The sequence below is a fragment of the Saccostrea echinata genome, unplaced genomic scaffold, assembly GCF_033153115.1.
Source record: "Saccostrea echinata isolate AGI-Se365-2 ecotype Australia unplaced genomic scaffold, CSIRO_AGI_Sech_v1 ptg000001l, whole genome shotgun sequence".
Lineage (NCBI taxonomy): Eukaryota > Metazoa > Mollusca > Bivalvia > Ostreida > Ostreidae > Saccostrea > Saccostrea echinata.
In genome coordinates this window covers 5,255,908-5,261,907 of record NW_026889750.1, presented here as the reverse complement: position 1 = coordinate 5,261,907, position 6,000 = coordinate 5,255,908, and the positions used below count along the sequence as shown (strand labels likewise).

General features: G+C 31.4%; 1 non-coding gene across 1 annotated transcript; it reads left to right on the top strand.

Annotated features, from left to right (window-relative positions):
* The first annotated feature begins 564 nt into the window (after window positions 1-564).
* Trnai-aau (transfer RNA isoleucine (anticodon AAU)) lies at window positions 565-639 on the top strand. Its single transcript has one exon. It is a non-coding gene; the product is annotated as a tRNA-Ile (tRNA).
* Window positions 640-6,000: the final 5,361 nt, after the last annotated feature.

Below are 6,000 nucleotides of genomic sequence, written 5' to 3'. Positions count from 1 at the left end.
TAGACCTATTTTAGAGGTGCATGTGTTTATTCAACATAAAACTGTCCATTAATACTCAAACTACAAATATTAACAGAAATGCCTATATCATTATACTTTTTAGGAAATATGACCAATTCAAACCAAACATTTACAATATTTGCTTTAGGCCTCTCCTATTATGAAATTTCTGGATCCACCTCCAAGTTTATACACATAAACATTACTGAAAAACAATTGGACAATGACCCACACAGAGATTGAAATCTTGCAGCTTTAGAAACAAGTTGAGGAGTCTACTGTATTAGAAATTGTATTGTCACATTATGTCCAGCCTACGATAATTCCACCATAAATAATGCATAAACTGTCTAACTGTATTTTATCAGAAAGATACAAAAATGTGTGAACTTGTCAATATATTCAATAATTTACCATCTCATTCTAAAACTAACCACATCTCCTATGTGGGTAACATTTTTTTTTTTTTTTAAATCTGTTTTGTTTGTTTGTTTTTGTAAGTATTTTTTTTTTTTTTGGCAAATGTGATGAAGACTCTTGTAGTGGGTTGGGTGATGGTTATCGGCCTGGATAGCTCAATGGTTAGAACACCTGACTAATGATGCAGGGGTCCCAGGTTCGAATCCTGGTCCAGCAACACATTTTCTTCTTTCCTGTTACATAATTTGGTGCCAGTGACCATACCTGGATTTGCAGGTGATATTCCTGCCAGGGGCATAAGTACTTGGGTTATGTCTTCAAGGGCAAAGACAATTTAAGCAGGGAGGGATGTAATGGTTTGGACCATGGATATCAGCCTTGATAACTCTGTGGTTTGACCACCTGACAAATGATGCATAGGTCTGGGTTCAATTCCCAATCCAGCCATACATTTTCTCCTTTCTTGTTACATTCTGAAGCATTATACACAAGAATTAATCTGCTCAAGCAAGTACAGTAATGTTTTATATTGCAAACAGGTGGCAGAAACAAGTAAAACACATTGTATATCTCTCACAGAGGGATATTGTCTGATAGTAAATACTGTGGCAGTTTAATTATAATTCAACTGGCACTGTCTGATTTATCTTGAAACTATTGAAAAAACAATTAAGGTCTGAAAACTCAGCTTCTCTATTTTTCATTCTTCCAAAAAAATTTTGATACCCAAGTTTTATTCAATTTAAAAATTCAAGTCTCTACACTGACATAATTTTAAATATTGGTACATGTATTCCATGAAACACTGCAGACTTTTATTTTTTTTTTTTTTTTTTTTTTTATATTTACAAAGTTGGGGTAGAAAATGGCAATGTTGTAAATATTTCTTGCTGATTTACATAGTTTTAATCAATCTAATAAATTTGCATTATTAAAACACTTAATCCTTGCAATTTACAATTAACTTGTCCATATCAACATGCATGAATTCTCAAAATTACCTCTGAAACCTCAATATTGCTTTTATAAATAAAAAAAAAATCAATAGAAAAGCAATTAATTTTTTTCTTAAAAAGCAATCACTATAGTATCCAGGATGTCTCCACCATAAACTTCATTGATTTTTTTTCTAGAATTTGATTCTCCATCTTTCTTCCTCCCTCTCTCTCTCAAGACAAAGTTAATTAAATTTAGCATTGGTCACAATTATCAAATCTTGAAATAGCAAAACCATATTACTACAGAATACAATTTATTAGCTGCAGATGACCAATTCCCTCCTTTTATCTGGTCAATAACCACTAATTCTCAATGTTTACCTTTATACACTTTTGAAATGTTCCCTCTTTTGCCCCCTAGCTTTGGCGTCTGCTGTAATGTCCACACAGGTAGAAAGTCATGTCCCTGAAGTGACAAGGTCACTGAGTTTTGACAAATACTATAGAAAATGTTTCCTCCATCAGACAAAATATTATTGACTAACAGTATGGTACACACTGGTACATACAAATATTAACATAGGTGCCAATGTACTAACTATAGTTCAAAAACTTGGGTCAGAATTAATGAACACCACCCCCTTCCCTAATTAACAAATGGAAGCATAGTGGTCTTTCATTATGATGCAAGTGGGTTCCCCAAGAGAGAAAGTAGAGCATATGGATTTACAAAATTTCTCAGAAACTTTTGATTAAATGAAAAACTTCACACAATTTCATCAGGCTAATGCAATTAACATCCACATGCACAGAAACATCTGGCACGAAACAACAAAGTGCACTACTAAAAAATTGGAAACCTTCCACATCTCAAACAAAGAAACTTGGTCTCATTTTCACCTGCATACATAGGTATCACATTGTAGGCTCTAAAATCTACAGTATCAAATTAGTGCTGCAGTCAATACACTGCCTTCTACTACAATACCCTGGTGGGATAAACTCATGAAATATTGCAACATTTAGATATTCTTCAAAATCCTGGACGTTATCAAAATTCAGCATCTTTGGCAACTATCTGTATTGGGTGTTAAACAAACTTTACAAGTATTCTGACATGTTTTCTGTCTGATGGCTAGACTGAGAAAAGTCATATTCAGACAGATGGATACATGCAACAAATATTATGCATACAAGAAAATCTCTTACTAGATGCACCAAAAAAAAAAGCGAAGGGTAATAGGCTTAAAATCGTTGCCATTTTTTTTCTTTCAAAGTACACAATTAATTGCCCTTAAACATGTTAAATTTAAACAACAACTGTATATATGGATAAAAATAATCAAAATAATTAGAAATAAACCACTGAGAAAAGAAAAAGTTCCTCATAATATAAACTTACCCACATCTCTGGTTTCCCCATGCAATTTATTACAGCACAAAATCACAAGTACTGAAGTAGGTATTCATTTTATGTACTTAATGCTTGAAAACACAAAAGTTTATTTCTTCTACCAAACAGTTTTTACCCTTGTGAGGAAGAAATTCTATCCCGTCACTGCCAAGTATCTCAATGGACATTCTTAATTCAGAGTTAGCTTTAGCTTTTTTTTTTGAATGGTTGTAAGTGAGTTTTTTTTCATTATAAACTACTTCCTCAAACTAGTAGGTATAGTCACAATTGTTTGAATACATGCTGGTGCATATACTGTAAAAAAATCTATAATAAAAATTGTTTTCTAACAAGTCATAGGAACTATTGTTCAAATCACTAGGCAACATTCCTAGTATTACATGTTTGTAGGAAAAAAAAGATTAAATTAACACACTGTTCATGTACTTAAGAACATGAATTTTCAGATATATAAGCATATATACCAATAACAGTTTCAGGTGAAATGAAATTTGTTATTAGCATTTAAATTTTAATTAATACCAACCAACAACTTAATTATGAATATATGTCTGACCTTTTAAAAATGTTTATCACTGCATAAATGTCTTCAAAGTAAAACAACAATTAAGAGAGGAGGATTATGTTAAGCTTCTTGTGAACTACACAACATTAGTGACATAGGGATGAATGATGACAACAAGCCAGTGACCTTGTCTTCCACAGTTTAATGTCAGTTTTATTTTTCAAAACTGTCATGAATCATACAACAGCGGCAAAAAATACAACAAACTAATCATAACCTTGCTGTGTCCTCTATTTAAGTCTGCTTATGTGATTTTTACTGTTGATACATGCCCATATCAAAAAATAATACATAAAAGTATATTTTTAATATATTTTTAATACAATCATTTTTGTATTGTTTAAAATTAATACAGAAAAAATATATTATTTTTGTATCACCAACAAATAGGTAGATTATTTTTGTATTAAAATCTGACTTTGATTTTTTACAGGGTATTATTTTTGTATTTTTGGGGACTTAGATTATTTTCAGTATATCATTTTTGTATTTTTGTGGACTTAGTTTTTTTCAAGTGTATTTTTTCTGTATTAAAATTGAACTTAGTAATTTTACAGAAAATTACATACAGTTAATCTGTATTATTTTTGTATTAAAATTGAACTTAGTAATTTTACAGAAAATTACATACAGTTAGTTTGTATTATTTTTGTATTAAATTTGGACTTAATAATTTTTCAAAAAATACTATACAGTCAGTATGTATTTTTTTTATATTTATTTTGGACTTAGTGTTTTCTTTTACTGAAATTTGTATTTCTTTGAACTTAGGGAAATTTACAGAATGTCCTTGCAATAAGTCTGTTGGAATTAATATTTTTTCTCAGATTTTATTAATTAAGACCACTGCTATAAAGGTTGCTTTTATACTATTTACATTTAATTGCTATTTAGAACAGAAAACTTCAGTAGTTTAAATTTGTTAACTAAACAATTTCATTTTTAAAACATGTCTTTACTAGGTGTGAAATTGTCACTTGGAAAGAGATAGATACGTCTGAGGGGACACCTGTGCTGTACATGATACTTGTAAACACGCGGTAAATTTTGAAGTTTCAGAGCTTCAGACTTTCTTTTTGTGTTGAAAATTTTACAGCGTGTTTACAACCGAGTGTTTACAACTATCGCCAACAGCACAGGTGGCCACCTGCAGGCTAACAATAGACGAGTACATGTTATACTACTCAAAGAAATAACATGATTTACCCGTGAAAACACATCCCAACCAAAACAAAAACAAACAACATGGAGAGTTCCACTAATTACAGTACCTACGATGTTTTCTTGACTATACAACTCAATTTAGTATACATAATATTTAATTCATTACGTATTACAATTACATGGAATAGAACTATTTAATTATCCACTTTAAAAAAAAAAGAAGAAATTATTACGAAAGAATTTCATAAAATAATATAGAAAATGTTGTGAAATTGGTGTAAAGGATAGTTGTTAAACATTATTTCAATCTCTGGTACCGTATGTATGAGTTAAGTTGTCCGTCAAAAAGGCTATATATTATGTATCTCCCGCTCGTTTTGATCATTATATTTGAACTTTATGGTCTACTTCACAGGTCAACTTGAATATAAAAATGGCTGCTCTCAGCGGAAATGATGACCGGAAATAACGATGTTTCGTAATCGGTAAATTCCGTAAGGAATAAAAAAAATGATTCTGATGATTAAATTGAACATCGTTTTTTCTAACATAATTTTAGGTTTATTCAATTGATTCAAGATATTTAAAACCATGTAAATATGTTTTCTCTAACTGTTCCGATCTCAACATCGGTAATTTTCGTATATATGACACAATATGATTGGTCAGATTTTAAAACTCTTCCGTGCTGTTCTCTGATTGGTCAACAATATTTCACCCACGCCATTTTGAAAATTCTTCCCGGGACGTGTAGAGAAAGCTGGAGGTGATTTTGAATAAACTCTCATTTGCTCGCGAGTAAAATGGATCGAAAAACAGAAGTGCAGCATAATCATGGTACACAGGATCATATATATGAACCAAGAAGAGCAAATACATAAGGAGACTGACGTTTTTTAGGCATCATATCCGGACTTTTCTGGTGTAAACAACGACAGTTGCGGTAAGATTATATATATTTTAGCACATTAAAGTTTCAGTTTTTTAAATAATAACTTAGTACAAAGATAGAGGAACAAAGACTGCCTTTTTTACCCATTTTGTAGTATTGTAGAAAGATAAAATAGTACGGTTATTGGCCATGTGGGGAACAAGAGTTTTTGTGATAAATTCTGATTGGGGAGGGAGGGGTGGAAGATGGGGGTAATTTTCAAGCCTTTGGCTTCCTAGTTCTAATTCATTCCAATTTTTTCAAGTTTACCAGAGACGAATTATTTATTTTCCCTTCAAAAACAATTCTGTAATTTGTATAAACTCAAATTTTTTCGGGGGGGGGGGGGGGTAGGTTGGGTTCGGGAGGGGGGCAGTTTATTTAAATAAAATTGGGGCACACATTTTGTTTACTCTTTCAACATTTTCAAGGACAGATTGTTTATTACAAATATTTTTTTAAAAATATTTTATAAATCAGCCCCCCCTTTTCTTCTCCAGATTGTCAATCAAATGGTTGTCCCCTAAGAAACCCCAGATTAAAGAAAAGTAATTTCAATGGTACAATT